We start from the raw sequence: 16,820 nt of genomic DNA, 5'->3' as shown, positions 1-16,820 counted from the left end.
AGCTATTGATTATTGCCACAATTTCAGCTCCTGTTATTAGTCTATTCAGAGATTCAACTTCTTCCTGGTTTAGTCATGGGAGAGTGTATGTGTCGAGGAATTTATCCCTTTCTTTTTTTTTTAATTTTTTTTCTTTTTATCATTATGATTATGATTATTATTATTATTATTATTATACTTTAGGCTCTATGGTACATGTGCGCAACGTGCAGGTAAGCTACATGTGTATACATGTGCCATGCTGGTGCGCTGCACCCACCAACTCGTCATCTAGCATTAGGTATATCTCCCAATGCTGTCCCTCGCCCCTCCCCCCACCCCACAACAGTCCCCGAAGTGTGATGTTCCCCTTCTTGTGTCCACGTGTTCTCATTGTTCAATTCCCACCTATGAGTGAGAAGATGTGGTGTTTGGTTTTTTGTTCTTGCGATAGTTTACTGAGAACGATGATTTCCAATTTCATCCATGTCCCTACAAAGGATATGAACTCATCATTTTTTATGGCTGCCTAGTATTCCATGGTGTATATGTGCCACATTTTCTTAATCCAGTCTATCATTGTTGGACATTTGGGTTGGTTCCAAGTCTTTGCTATTGTGTATAATGCCGCAATAAACATACGTGTGCATGTGTCTTTATAGCAGCATGATTTATAGTCCTTTGGGTATATACCCAGTAATGGGATGGCTGGGTCAAATGGAATTTCTAGTTCTAGATCCCTGAGGAATCGCCACAGTGACTTCCACAAAGGTTGAACTAGTTTACAGTCCCACCAACAGTGTAAAAGTGTTCCTATTTCTCCACATCCTCTCCAGCACCTGTTGTTTCCTGACTTTTTAATGATTGCCATTCTAACTGGTGTGAGATGGTATCTCATTGTGGTTTTGATTTGCATTTCTCTGATGGCCAGTGATGGTGAGCATTTTTTCATGTGTTTTTTGGCTGCATAAATGTCTTCTTTGGAGGAGTGTCTGTTCATGTCCTTCGCCCACTTTTTGATGGGGTTGTTTGGTGTTTTCTTGTAAATTTGTTGGAGTTCATTGTAGATTCTGGATATTAGCCCTTTGTCAGATGAGTAGGTTGCGAAAATTTTCTCCCATTGTGTAGGTTGCCTGTTCACTCTGATGGTAGTTTCCTTTGCTGTGCAGAAGCTCTTTAGTTTAATTAGATCCCATTTGTCAATTTTGGCTTTTGTTGCCATTGCTTTTGGTGTTTTAGACATGAAGTCCTTGCCCATGCCTATGTCCTGAATGGTATTGCCTAGGTTTTCTTCTAGGGTTTTTATGGTTTTAGGTCTAACGTTTAAGTCTTTAATCCATCTTGAGTTGATTTTTGTATAAGGTGTAAGGAAGGGATCCAGTTTCAGCTTTCTACATGTGGCTAGCCAGTTTTCCCAGCACCATTTATTAAATAGGGAATCCTTTCTCCATTTCTTGTTTTTGTCAAGTTTGTCAAAGATCAGATTGTTGTAGATATGTGGCATTATTTCTGACGGCTCTGTTCTGTTCCATTGATCTATATCTCTGTTTGGTACCAGTACCATGCTGTTTTGGTTACTGTAGCCTTGTAGTATAGTTTGAAGTCAGGTAGCGTGATGCCTCCAGCTTTGTTCTTTTGGCTTAGGATTGACTTGGTGATGCGGGCTCTTTTTTGGTTCCATATGAACTTTAAAGTAGTTTTTTCCAATTCTGTGAAGAAAGTCATTGGTAACTTGATGGGGATGGCATTGAATCTGTAAATTACCTTGGGAAGGATGGCCATTTTCATGATATTGATTCTTCCTACCCATGAGCATGGAATGTTCTTCCATTTGTTTGTATCCTCTTTTATTTCCTTGAGCAGTGGTTTGTAGTTTTCTCCTTGAAGAGGTCCTTCACATCCCTTGGAAGTTGGATTCCTAGGTATTTTATTCTCTTTGAAGCAATTGTGAATGGGAGTTCACTCATGATTTGGCTCTCTGTTTGTCTGTTATTGATGTATAAGAATGCTTGTGATTTTTGTCCATTGATTTTGTATCCTGAGACTTTGCTGAAGTTGCTTATCAGCTTAAGGAGATTTTGGGCTGAGACAATGGGGTTTTCTAGATATACTATCACGTCATCTGCAAACAGGGACAATTTGACTTCTTTTTTCCTAATTGAATACCCTTGATTTCCTTCTCTTGCCTAATTGCCCTGGCCAGAACTTCCAACACTATGTTGAATACAAGTGGTGAGAGAGGGCATCCCTGTCTTGTGCCAGTTTTCAAAGTGAATGCTTCCAGTTTTTGCCCATTCAGTATGATATTGGCTGTGGGTTTGTCATAAATAGCTCTTATTATTTTGAGATACGACCCATCAATACCCAATTTATTGAGAGTTTTTAGCATGAAGGGTTGTTGAATTTTGTCAAAGGCCTTTTCTTCACGTATTGAGATAATCATGTGGTTTTTGACTTTGGTTTTGTTTATATGCTGGATTACATTTATTGATTTGCGTATATTGAACCAGACTTGCATCCCAGGGATGAAGCCCAGTTGATCATGGTGGATAAGCTGTCTGATGTGCTGCTGGATTCGGTTTGCCAGTAATTTATTGAGGATTTTTGCATCAATATTCATCAAGGATATTGGTCTAAAATTCTCTTTTTTGATTGTGTCTCTGCCCAGCTTTGGTATCAGCATGATGCTGGCCTCATAAAATGAGTTAGGAAGGAATCCCTCTTTTTCTATTGATTGGAATAGTTTCTGAAGTAATGGTTCCAGTTCCTCCTTGGACCTCTGGTAGAATTCGGCTGTGAACCCATCTGATCCTGGACTCTTTTTGGTTGGTAAGCTATTGATTATTGCCACAATTTCAGCTCCTGTTATTAGTCTATTCAGAGATTCAACTTCTTCCTGGTTTAGTCATGGGAGAGTGTATGTGTCGAGGAATTTATCCCTTTCTTTTTTTTTTAATTTTTTTTCTTTTTATCATTGTGATTATTATTATTATTATTATTATTATTATTATACTTTAGGCTCTATGGTACATGTGCGCAACGTGCAGGTAAGCTACATGTGTATACATGTGCCATGCTGGTGCGCTGCACCCACCAACTCGTCATCTAGCATTAGGTATATCTCCCAATGCTGTCCCTCGCCCCTCCCCCCACCCCACAACAGTCCCCGAAGTGTGATGTTCCCCTTCTTGTGTCCACGTGTTCTCATTGTTCAATTCCCACCTATGAGTGAGAAGATGTGGTGTTTGGTTTTTTGTTCTTGCGATAGTTTACTGAGAACGATGATTTCCAATTTCATCCATGTCCCTACAAAGGATATGAACTCATCATTTTTTATGGCTGCCTAGTATTCCATGGTGTATATGTGCCACATTTTCTTAATCCAGTCTATCATTGTTGGACATTTGGGTTGGTTCCAAGTCTTTGCTATTGTGTATAATGCCGCAATAAACATACGTGTGCATGTGTCTTTATAGCAGCATGATTTATAGTCCTTTGGGTATATACCCAGTAATGGGATGGCTGGGTCAAATGGAATTTCTAGTTCTAGATCCCTGAGGAATCGCCACAGTGACTTCCACAAAGGTTGAACTAGTTTACAGTCCCACCAACAGTGTAAAAGTGTTCCTATTTCTCCACATCCTCTCCAGCACCTGTTGTTTCCTGACTTTTTAATGATTGCCATTCTAACTGGTGTGAGATGGTATCTCATTGTGGTTTTGATTTGCATTTCTCTGATGGCCAGTGATGGTGAGCATTTTTTCATGTGTTTTTTGGCTGCATAAATGTCTTCTTTGGAGGAGTGTCTGTTCATGTCCTTCGCCCACTTTTTGATGGGGTTGTTTGGTGTTTTCTTGTAAATTTGTTGGAGTTCATTGTAGATTCTGGATATTAGCCCTTTGTCAGATGAGTAGGTTGCGAAAATTTTCTCCCATTGTGTAGGTTGCCTGTTCACTCTGATGGTAGTTTCCTTTGCTGTGCAGAAGCTCTTTAGTTTAATTAGATCCCATTTGTCAATTTTGGCTTTTGTTGCCATTGCTTTTGGTGTTTTAGACATGAAGTCCTTGCCCATGCCTATGTCCTGAATGGTATTGCCTAGGTTTTCTTCTAGGGTTTTTATGGTTTTAGGTCTAACGTTTAAGTCTTTAATCCATCTTGAGTTGATTTTTGTATAAGGTGTAAGGAAGGGATCCAGTTTCAGCTTTCTACATGTGGCTAGCCAGTTTTCCCAGCACCATTTATTAAATAGGGAATCCTTTCTCCATTTCTTGTTTTTGTCAAGTTTGTCAAAGATCAGATTGTTGTAGATATGTGGCATTATTTCTGACGGCTCTGTTCTGTTCCATTGATCTATATCTCTGTTTGGTACCAGTACCATGCTGTTTTCGTTACTGTAGCCTTGTAGTATAGTTTGAAGTCAGGTAGCGTGATGCCTCCAGCTTTGTTCTTTTGGCTTAGGATTGACTTGGTGATGCGGGCTCTTTTTTGGTTCCATATGAACTTTAAAGTAGTTTTTTCCAATTCTGTGAAGAAAGTCATTGGTAACTTGATGGGGATGGCATTGAATCTGTAAATTACCTTGGGAAGGATGGCCATTTTCATGATATTGATTCTTCCTACCCATGAGCATGGAATGTTCTTCCATTTGTTTGTATCCTCTTTTATTTCCTTGAGCAGTGGTTTGTAGTTTTCTCCTTGAAGAGGTCCTTCACATCCCTTGGAAGTTGGATTCCTAGGTATTTTATTCTCTTTGAAGCAATTGTGAATGGGAGTTCACTCATGATTTGGCTCTCTGTTTGTCTGTTATTGATGTATAAGAATGCTTGTGATTTTTGTCCATTGATTTTGTATCCTGAGACTTTGCTGAAGTTGCTTATCAGCTTAAGGAGATTTTGGGCTGAGACAATGGGGTTTTCTAGATATACTATCACGTCATCTGCAAACAGGGACAATTTGACTTCTTTTTTTCCTAATTGAATACCCTTGATTTCCTTCTCTTGCCTAATTGCCCTGGCCAGAACTTCCAACACTATGTTGAATACAAGTGGTGAGAGAGGGCATCCCTGTCTTGTGCCAGTTTTCAAAGTGAATGCTTCCAGTTTTTGCCCATTCAGTATGATATTGGCTGTGGGTTTGTCATAAATAGCTCTTATTATTTTGAGATACGACCCATCAATACCCAATTTATTGAGAGTTTTTAGCATGAAGGGTTGTTGAATTTTGTCAAAGGCCTTTTCTTCACGTATTGAGATAATCATGTGGTTTTTGACTTTGGTTCTGTTTATATGCTGGATTACATTTATTGATTTGCGTATATTGAACCAGACTTGCATCCCAGGGATGAAGCCCAGTTGATCATGGTGGATAAGCTCTCTGATGTGCTGCTGGATTTGGTTTGCCAGTAATATATTGAGGATTTTTGCATCAATATTCATCAAGGATATTGGTCTAAAATTCTCTTTTTGGATTGTGTCTCTGCCCAGCTTTGGTATCAGCATGATGCTGGCCTCATAAAATGAGTTAGGAAGGAATCCCTCTTTTTCTATTGATTGGAATAGTTTCTGAAGTAATGGTTCCAGTTCCTCCTTGGACCTCTGGTAGAATTCGGCTGTGAACCCATCTGATCCTGGACTCTTTTTGGTTGGTAAGCTATTGATTATTGCCACAATTTCAGCTCCTGTTATTAGTCTATTCAGAGATTCAACTTCTTCCTGGTTTAGTCATGGGAGAGTGTATGTGTCGAGGAATTTATCCCTTTCTTTTTTTTTTAATTTTTTTTCTTTTTATCATTGTGATTATTATTATTATTATTATTATTATTATTATACTTTAGGCTCTATGGTACATGTGCGCAACGTGCAGGTAAGCTACATGTGTATACATGTGCCATGCTGGTGCGCTGCACCCACCAACTCGTCATCTAGCATTAGGTATATCTCCCAATGCTGTCCCTCGCCCCTCCCCCCACCCCACAACAGTCCCCGAAGTGTGATGTTCCCCTTCTTGTGTCCACGTGTTCTCATTGTTCAATTCCCACCTATGAGTGAGAAGATGTGGTGTTTGGTTTTTTGTTCTTGCGATAGTTTACTGAGAACGATGATTTCCAATTTCATCCATGTCCCTACAAAGGATATGAACTCATCATTTTTTATGGCTGCCTAGTATTCCATGGTGTATATGTGCCACATTTTCTTAATCCAGTCTATCATTGTTGGACATTTGGGTTGGTTCCAAGTCTTTGCTATTGTGTATAATGCCGCAATAAACATACGTGTGCATGTGTCTTTATAGCAGCATGATTTATAGTCCTTTGGGTATATACCCAGTAATGGGATGGCTGGGTCAAATGGAATTTCTAGTTCTAGATCCCTGAGGAATCGCCACAGTGACTTCCACAAAGGTTGAACTAGTTTACAGTCCCACCAACAGTGTAAAAGTGTTCCTATTTCTCCACATCCTCTCCAGCACCTGTTGTTTCCTGACTTTTTAATGATTGCCATTCTAACTGGTGTGAGATGGTATCTCATTGTGGTTTTGATTTGCATTTCTCTGATGGCCAGTGATGGTGAGCATTTTTTCATGTGTTTTTTGGCTGCATAAATGTCTTCTTTGGAGGAGTGTCTGTTCATGTCCTTCGCCCACTTTTTGATGGGGTTGTTTGGTGTTTTCTTGTAAATTTGTTGGAGTTCATTGTAGATTCTGGATATTAGCCCTTTGTCAGATGAGTAGGTTGCGAAAATTTTCTCCCATTGTGTAGGTTGCCTGTTCACTCTGATGGTAGTTTCCTTTGCTGTGCAGAAGCTCTTTAGTTTAATTAGATCCCATTTGTCAATTTTGGCTTTTGTTGCCATTGCTTTTGGTGTTTTAGACATGAAGTCCTTGCCCATGCCTATGTCCTGAATGGTATTGCCTAGGTTTTCTTCTAGGGTTTTTATGGTTTTAGGTCTAACGTTTAAGTCTTTAATCCATCTTGAGTTGATTTTTGTATAAGGTGTAAGGAAGGGATCCAGTTTCAGCTTTCTACATGTGGCTAGCCAGTTTTCCCAGCACCATTTATTAAATAGGGAATCCTTTCTCCATTTCTTGTTTTTGTCAAGTTTGTCAAAGATCAGATTGTTGTAGATATGTGGCATTATTTCTGACGGCTCTGTTCTGTTCCATTGATCTAGATCTCTGTTTGGTACCAGTACCATGCTGTTTTGGTTACTGTAGCCTTGTAGTATAGTTTGAAGTCAGGTAGCGTGATGCCTCCAGCTTTGTTCTTTTGGCTTAGGATTGACTTGGTGATGCGGGCTCTTTTTTGGTTCCATATGAACTTTAAAGTAGTTTTTTCCAATTCTGTGAAGAAAGTCATTGGTAACTTGATGGGGATGGCATTGAATCTGTAAATTACCTTGGGAAGGATGGCCATTTTCATGATATTGATTCTTCCTACCCATGAGCATGGAATGTTCTTCCATTTGTTTGTATCCTCCTTTATTTCCTTGAGCAGTGGTTTGTAGTTTTCTCCTTGAAGAGGTCCTTCACATCCCTTGGAAGTTGGATTCCTAGGTATTTTATTCTCTTTGAAGCAATTGTGAATGGGAGTTCACTCATGATTTGGCTCTCTGTTTGTCTGTTATTGATGTATAAGAATGCTTGTGATTTTTGTCCATTGATTTTGTATCCTGAGACTTTGCTGAAGTTGCTTATCAGTTTAAGGAGATTTTGGGCTGAGACAATGGGGTTTTCTAGATATACTATCACGTCATCTGCAAACAGGGACAATTTGACTTCTTTTTTCCTAATTGAATACCCTTGATTTCCTTCTCTTGCCTAATTGCCCTGGCCAGAACTTCCAACACTATGTTGAATACAAGTGGTGAGAGAGGGCATCCCTGTCTTGTGCCAGTTTTCAAAGTGAATGCTTCCAGTTTTTGCCCATTCAGTATGATATTGGCTGTGGGTTTGTCATAAATAGCTCTTATTATTTTGAGATACGACCCATCAATACCCAATTTATTGAGAGTTTTTAGCATGAAGGGTTGTTGAATTTTGTCAAAGGCCTTTTCTTCACGTATTGAGATAATCATGTGGTTTTTGACTTTGGTTCTGTTTATATGCTGGATTACATTTATTGATTTGCGTATATTGAACCAGACTTGCATCCCAGGGATGAAGCCCAGTTGATCATGGTGGATAAGCTGTCTGATGTGCTGCTGGATTCGGTTTGCCAGTAATTTATTGAGGATTTTTGCATCAATATTCATCAAGGATATTGGTCTAAAATTCTCTTTTTTGATTGTGTCTCTGCCCAGCTTTGGTATCAGCATGATGCTGGCCTCATAAAATGAGTTAGGAAGGAATCCCTCTTTTTCTATTGATTGGAATAGTTTCTGAAGTAATGGTTCCAGTTCCTCCTTGGACCTCTGGTAGAATTCGGCTGTGAACCCATCTGATCCTGGACTCTTTTTGGTTGGTAAGCTATTGATTATTGCCACAATTTCAGCTCCTGTTATTAGTCTATTCAGAGATTCAACTTCTTCCTGGTTTAGTCATGGGAGAGTGTATGTGTCGAGGAATTTATCCCTTTCTTTTTTTTTTAATTTTTTTTCTTTTTATCATTGTGATTATTATTATTATTATTATTATTATTATTATACTTTAGGCTCTATGGTACATGTGCGCAACGTGCAGGTAAGCTACATGTGTATACATGTGCCATGCTGGTGCGCTGCACCCACCAACTCGTCATCTAGCATTAGGTATATCTCCCAATGCTGTCCCTCGCCCCTCCCCCCACCCCACAACAGTCCCCGAAGTGTGATGTTCCCCTTCTTGTGTCCACGTGTTCTCATTGTTCAATTCCCACCTATGAGTGAGAAGATGTGGTGTTTGGTTTTTTGTTCTTGCGATAGTTTACTGAGAACGATGATTTCCAATTTCATCCATGTCCCTACAAAGGATATGAACTCATCATTTTTTATGGCTGCCTAGTATTCCATGGTGTATATGTGCCACATTTTCTTAATCCAGTCTATCATTGTTGGACATTTGGGTTGGTTCCAAGTCTTTGCTATTGTGTATAATGCCGCAATAAACATACGTGTGCATGTGTCTTTATAGCAGCATGATTTATAGTCCTTTGGGTATATACCCAGTAATGGGATGGCTGGGTCAAATGGAATTTCTAGTTCTAGATCCCTGAGGAATCGCCACAGTGACTTCCACAAAGGTTGAACTAGTTTACAGTCCCACCAACAGTGTAAAAGTGTTCCTATTTCTCCACATCCTCTCCAGCACCTGTTGTTTCCTGACTTTTTAATGATTGCCATTCTAACTGGTGTGAGATGGTATCTCATTGTGGTTTTGATTTGCATTTCTCTGATGGCCAGTGATGGTGAGCATTTTTTCATGTGTTTTTTGGCTGCATAAATGTCTTCTTTGGAGGAGTGTCTGTTCATGTCCTTCGCCCACTTTTTGATGGGGTTGTTTGGTGTTTTCTTGTAAATTTGTTGGAGTTCATTGTAGATTCTGGATATTAGCCCTTTGTCAGATGAGTAGGTTGCGAAAATTTTCTCCCATTGTGTAGGTTGCCTGTTCACTCTGATGGTAGTTTCCTTTGCTGTGCAGAAGCTCTTTAGTTTAATTAGATCCCATTTGTCAATTTTGGCTTTTGTTGCCATTGCTTTTGGTGTTTTAGACATGAAGTCCTTGCCCATGCCTATGTCCTGAATGGTATTGCCTAGGTTTTCTTCTAGGGTTTTTATGGTTTTAGGTCTAACGTTTAAGTCTTTAATCCATCTTGAGTTGATTTTTGTATAAGGTGTAAGGAAGGGATCCAGTTTCAGCTTTCTACATGTGGCTAGCCAGTTTTCCCAGCACCATTTATTAAATAGGGAATCCTTTCTCCATTTCTTGTTTTTGTCAAGTTTGTCAAAGATCAGATTGTTGTAGATATGTGGCATTATTTCTGACGGCTCTGTTCTGTTCCATTGATCTAGATCTCTGTTTGGTACCAGTACCATGCTGTTTTGGTTACTGTAGCCTTGTAGTATAGTTTGAAGTCAGGTAGCGTGATGCCTCCAGCTTTGTTCTTTTGGCTTAGGATTGACTTGGTGATGCGGGCTCTTTTTTGGTTCCATATGAACTTTAAAGTAGTTTTTTCCAATTCTGTGAAGAAAGTCATTGGTAACTTGATGGGGATGGCATTGAATCTGTAAATTACCTTGGGAAGGATGGCCATTTTCATGATATTGATTCTTCCTACCCATGAGCATGGAATGTTCTTCCATTTGTTTGTATCCTCTTTTATTTCCTTGAGCAGTGGTTTGTAGTTTTCTCCTTGAAGAGGTCCTTCACATCCCTTGGAAGTTGGATTCCTAGGTATTTTATTCTCTTTGAAGCAATTGTGAATGGGAGTTCACTCATGATTTGGCTCTCTGTTTGTCTGTTATTGATGTATAAGAATGCTTGTGATTTTTGTCCATTGATTTTGTATCCTGAGACTTTGCTGAAGTTGCTTATCAGCTTAAGGAGATTTTGGGCTGAGACAATGGGGTTTTCTAGATATACTATCACGTCATCTGCAAACAGGGACAATTTGACTTCTTTTTTTCCTAATTGAATACCCTTGATTTCCTTCTCTTGCCTAATTGCCCTGGCCAGAACTTCCAACACTATGTTGAATACAAGTGGTGAGAGAGGGCATCCCTGTCTTGTGCCAGTTTTCAAAGTGAATGCTTCCAGTTTTTGCCCATTCAGTATGATATTGGCTGTGGGTTTGTCATAAATAGCTCTTATTATTTTGAGATACGACCCATCAATACCCAATTTATTGAGAGTTTTTAGCATGAAGGGTTGTTGAATTTTGTCAAAGGCCTTTTCTTCACGTATTGAGATAATCATGTGGTTTTTGACTTTGGTTCTGTTTATATGCTGGATTACATTTATTGATTTGCGTATATTGAACCAGACTTGCATCCCAGGGATGAAGCCCAGTTGATCATGGTGGATAAGCTGTCTGATGTGCTGCTGGATTCGGTTTGCCAGTAATTTATTGAGGATTTTTGCATCAATATTCATCAAGGATATTGGTCTAAAATTCTCTTTTTTGATTGTGTCTCTGCCCAGCTTTGGTATCAGCATGATGCTGGCCTCATAAAATGAGTTAGGAAGGAATCCCTCTTTTTTATTGATTGGAATAGTTTCTGAAGTAATGGTTCCAGTTCCTCCTTGGACCTCTGGTAGAATTCGGCTGTGAACCCATCTGATCCTGGACTCTTTTTGGTTGGTAAGCTATTGATTATTGCCACAATTTCAGCTCCTGTTATTAGTCTATTCAGAGATTCAACTTCTTCCTGGTTTAGTCATGGGAGAGTGTATGTGTCGAGGAATTTATCCCTTTCTTTTTTTTTTAATTTTTTTTCTTTTTATCATTGTGATTATTATTGTTATTATTATTATTATTATTATACTTTAGGCTCTATGGTACATGTGCGCAACGTGCAGGTAAGCTACATGTGTATACATGTGCCATGCTGGTGCGCTGCACCCACCAACTCGTCATCTAGCATTAGGTATATCTCCCAATGCTGTCCCTCGCCCCTCCCCCCACCCCACAACAGTCCCCGAAGTGTGATGTTCCCCTTCTTGTGTCCACGTGTTCTCATTGTTCAATTCCCACCTATGAGTGAGAAGATGTGGTGTTTGGTTTTTTGTTCTTGCGATAGTTTACTGAGAACGATGATTTCCAATTTCATCCATGTCCCTACAAAGGATATGAACTCATCATTTTTTATGGCTGCCTAGTATTCCATGGTGTATATGTGCCACATTTTCTTAATCCAGTCTATCATTGTTGGACATTTGGGTTGGTTCCAAGTCTTTGCTATTGTGTATAATGCCGCAATAAACATACGTGTGCATGTGTCTTTATAGCAGCATGATTTATAGTCCTTTGGGTATATACCCAGTAATGGGATGGCTGGGTCAAATGGAATTTCTAGTTCTAGATCCCTGAGGAATCGCCACAGTGACTTCCACAAAGGTTGAACTAGTTTACAGTCCCACCAACAGTGTAAAAGTGTTCCTATTTCTCCACATCCTCTCCAGCACCTGTTGTTTCCTGACTTTATAATGATTGCCATTCTAACTGGTGTGAGATGGTATCTCATTGTGGTTTTGATTTGCATTTCTCTGATGGCCAGTGATGGTGAGCATTTTTTCATGTGTTTTTTGGCTGCATAAATGTCTTCTTTGGAGGAGTGTCTGTTCATGTCCTTCGCCCACTTTTTGATGGGGTTGTTTGGTGTTTTCTTGTAAATTTGTTGGAGTTCATTGTAGATTCTGGATATTAGCCCTTTGTCAGATGAGTAGGTTGCGAAAATTTTCTCCCATTGTGTAGGTTGCCTGTTCACTCTGATGGTAGTTTCCTTTGCTGTGCAGAAGCTCTTTAGTTTAATTAGATACCATTTGTCAATTTTGGCTTTTGTTGCCATTGCTTTTGGTGTTTTAGACATGAAGTCCTTGCCCATGCCTATGTCCTGAATGGTATTGCCTAGGTTTTCTTCTAGGGTTTTTATGGTTTTAGGTCTAACGTTTAAGTCTTTAATCCATCTTGAGTTGATTTTTGTATAAGGTGTAAGGAAGGGATCCAGTTTCAGCTTTCTACATGTGGCTAGCCAGTTTTCCCAGCACCATTTATTAAATAGGGAATCCTTTCTCCATTTCTTGTTTTTGTCAAGTTTGTCAAAGATCAGATTGTTGTAGATATGTGGCATTATTTCTGACGGCTCTGTTCTGTTCCATTGATCTATATCTCTGTTTGGTACCAGTACCATGCTGTTTTGGTTACTGTAGCCTTGTAGTATAGTTTGAAGTCAGGTAGCGTGATGCCTCCAGCTTTGTTCTTTTGGCTTAGGATTGACTTGGTGATGCGGGCTCTTTTTTGGTTCCATATGAACTTTAAAGTAGTTTTTTCCAATTCTGTGAAGAAAGTCATTGGTAACTTGATGGGGATGGCATTGAATCTGTAAATTACCTTGGGAAGGATGGCCATTTTCATGATATTGATTCTTCCTACCCATGAGCATGGAATGTTCTTCCATTTGTTTGTATCCTCTTTTATTTCCTTGAGCAGTGGTTTGTAGTTTTCTCCTTGAAGAGGTCCTTCACATCCCTTGGAAGTTGGATTCCTAGGTATTTTATTCTCTTTGAAGCAATTGTGAATGGGAGTTCACTCATGATTTGGCTCTCTGTTTGTCTGTTATTGATGTATAAGAATGCTTGTGATTTTTGTCCATTGATTTTGTATCCTGAGACTTTGCTGAAGTTGCTTATCAGCTTAAGGAGATTTTGGGCTGAGACAATGGGGTTTTCTAGATATACTATCACGTCATCTGCAAACAGGGACAATTTGACTTCTTTTTTTCCTGATTGAATACCCTTGATTTCCTTCTCTTGCCTAATTGCCCTGGCCAGAACTTCCAACACTATGTTGAATACAAGTGGTGAGAGAGGGCATCCCTGTCTTGTGCCAGTTTTCAAAGTGAATGCTTCCAGTTTTTGCCCATTCAGTATGATATTGGCTGTGGGTTTGTCATAAATAGCTCTTATTATTTTGAGATACGACCCATCAATACCCAATTTATTGAGAGTTTTTAGCATGAAGGGTTGTTGAATTTTGTCAAAGGCCTTTTCTTCACGTATTGAGATAATCATGTGGTTTTTGACTTTGGTTCTGTTTATATGCTGGATTACATTTATTGATTTGCGTATATTGAACCAGACTTGCATCCCAGGGATGAAGCCCAGTTGATCATGGTGGATAAGCTGTCTGATGTGCTGCTGGATTCGGTTTGCCAGTAATTTATTGAGGATTTTTGCATCAATATTCATCAAGGATATTGGTCTAAAATTCTCTTTTTTGATTGTGTCTCTGCCCAGCTTTGGTATCAGCATGATGCTGGCCTCATAAAATGAGTTAGGAAGGAATCCCTCTTTTTTATTGATTGGAATAGTTTCTGAAGTAATGGTTCCAGTTCCTCCTTGGACCTCTGGTAGAATTCGGCTGTGAACCCATCTGATCCTGGACTCTTTTTGGTTGGTAAGCTATTGATTATTGCCACAATTTCAGCTCCTGTTATTAGTCTATTCAGAGATTCAACTTCTTCCTGGTTTAGTCATGGGAGAGTGTATGTGTCGAGGAATTTATCCCTTTCTTTTTTTTTTAATTTTTTTTCTTTTTATCATTGTGATTATTATTATTATTATTATTATTATTATTATACTTTAGGCTCTATGGTACATGTGCGCAACGTGCAGGTAAGCTACATGTGTATACATGTGCCATGCTGGTGCGCTGCACCCACCAACTCGTCATCTAGCATTAGGTATATCTCCCAATGCTGTCCCTCGCCCCTCCCCCCACCCCACAACAGTCCCCGAAGTGTGATGTTCCCCTTCTTGTGTCCACGTGTTCTCATTGTTCAATTCCCACCTATGAGTGAGAAGATGTGGTGTTTGGTTTTTTGTTCTTGCGATAGTTTACTGAGAACGATGATTTCCAATTTCATCCATGTCCCTACAAAGGATATGAACTCATCATTTTTTATGGCTGCCTAGTATTCCATGGTGTATATGTGCCACATTTTCTTAATCCAGTCTATCATTGTTGGACATTTGGGTTGGTTCCAAGTCTTTGCTATTGTGTATAATGCCGCAATAAACATACGTGTGCATGTGTCTTTATAGCAGCATGATTTATAGTCCTTTGGGTATATACCCAGTAATGGGATGGCTGGGTCAAATGGAATTTCTAGTTCTAGATCCCTGAGGAATCGCCACAGTGACTTCCACAAAGGTTGAACTAGTTTACAGTCCCACCAACAGTGTAAAAGTGTTCCTATTTCTCCACATCCTCTCCAGCACCTGTTGTTTCCTGACTTTTTAATGATTGCCATTCTAACTGGTGTGAGATGGTATCTCATTGTGGTTTTGATTTGCATTTCTCTGATGGCCAGTGATGGTGAGCATTTTTTCATGTGTTTTTTGGCTGCATAAATGTCTTCTTTGGAGGAGTGTCTGTTCATGTCCTTCGCCCACTTTTTGATGGGGTTGTTTGGTGTTTTCTTGTAAATTTGTTGGAGTTCATTGTAGATTCTGGATATTAGCCCTTTGTCAGATGAGTAGGTTGCGAAAATTTTCTCCCATTGTGTAGGTTGCCTGTTCACTCTGATGGTAGTTTCCTTTGCTGTGCAGAAGCTCTTTAGTTTAATTAGATCCCATTTGTCAATTTTGGCTTTTGTTGCCATTGCTTTTGGTGTTTTAGACATGAAGTCCTTGCCCATGCCTATGTCCTGAATGGTATTGCCTAGGTTTTCTTCTAGGGTTTTTATGGTTTTAGGTCTAACGTTTAAGTCTTTAATCCATCTTGAGTTGATTTTTGTATAAGGTGTAAGGAAGGGATCCAGTTTCAGCTTTCTACATGTGGCTAGCCAGTTTTCCCAGCACCATTTATTATATAGGGAATCCTTTCTCCATTTCTTGTTTTTGTCAAGTTTGTCAAAGATCAGATTGTTGTAGATATGTGGCATTATTTCTGACGGCTCTGTTCTGTTCCATTGATCTATATCTCTGTTTGGTACCAGTACCATGCTGTTTTGGTTACTGTAGCCTTGTAGTATAGTTTGAAGTCAGGTAGCGTGATGCCTCCAGCTTTGTTCTTTTGGCTTAGGATTGACTTGGTGATGCGGGCTCTTTTTTGGTTCCATATGAACTTTAAAGTAGTTTTTTCCAATTCTGTGAAGAAAGTCATTGGTAACTTGATGGGGATGGCATTGAATCTGTAAATTACCTTGGGAAGGATGGCCATTTTCATGATATTGATTCTTCCTACCCATGAGCATGGAATGTTCTTCCATTTGTTTGTATCCTCTTTTATTTCCTTGAGCAGTGGTTTGTAGTTTTCTCCTTGAAGAGGTCCTTCACATCCCTTGGAAGTTGGATTCCTAGGTATTTTATTCTCTTTGAAGCAATTGTGAATGGGAGTTCACTCATGATTTGGCTCTCTGTTTGTCTGTTATTGATGTATAAGAATGCTTGTGATTTTTGTCCATTGATTTTGTATCCTGAGACTTTGCTGAAGTTTCTTATCAGCTTAAGGAGATTTTGGGCTGAGACAATGGGGTTTTCTAGATATACTATCACGTCATCTGCAAACAGGGACAATTTGACTTCTTTTTTTCCTAATTGAATACCCTTGATTTCCTTCTCTTGCCTAATTGCCCTGGCCAGAACTTCCAACACTATGTTGAATACAAGTGGTGAGAGAGGGCATCCCTGTCTTGTGCCAGTTTTCAAAGTGAATGCTTCCAGTTTTTGCCCATTCAGTATGATATTGGCTGTGGGTTTGTCATAAATAGCTCTTATTATTTTGAGATACGACCCATCAATACCCAATTTATTGAGAGTTTTTAGCATGAAGGGTTGTTGAATTTTGTCAAAGGCCTTTTCTTCACGTATTGAGATAATCATGTGGTTTTTGACTTTGGTTCTGTTTATATGCTGGATTACATTTATTGATTTGCGTATATTGAACCAGACTTGCATCCCAGGGATGAAGCCCAGTTGATCATGGTGGATAAGCTGTCTGATGTGCTGCTGGATTCGGTTTGCCAGTAATTTATTGAGGATTTTTGCATCAATATTCATCAAGGATATTGGTCTAAAATTCTCTTTTTTGATTGTGTCTCTGCCCAGCTTTGGTATCAGCATGATGCTGGCCTCATAAAATGAGTTAGGAAGGAATCCCTCTTTTTCTATTGATTGGAATAGTTTCTGAAGTAATGGTTCCAGTTCCT

This window comes from Pongo abelii, chromosome 12 (assembly GCF_028885655.2).
Source record: "Pongo abelii isolate AG06213 chromosome 12, NHGRI_mPonAbe1-v2.0_pri, whole genome shotgun sequence".
NCBI lineage: Eukaryota > Metazoa > Chordata > Mammalia > Primates > Hominidae > Pongo > Pongo abelii.
The sequence above is the reverse complement of the archived record's forward strand: the minus strand, read 5'-3'. Positions refer to the sequence as shown.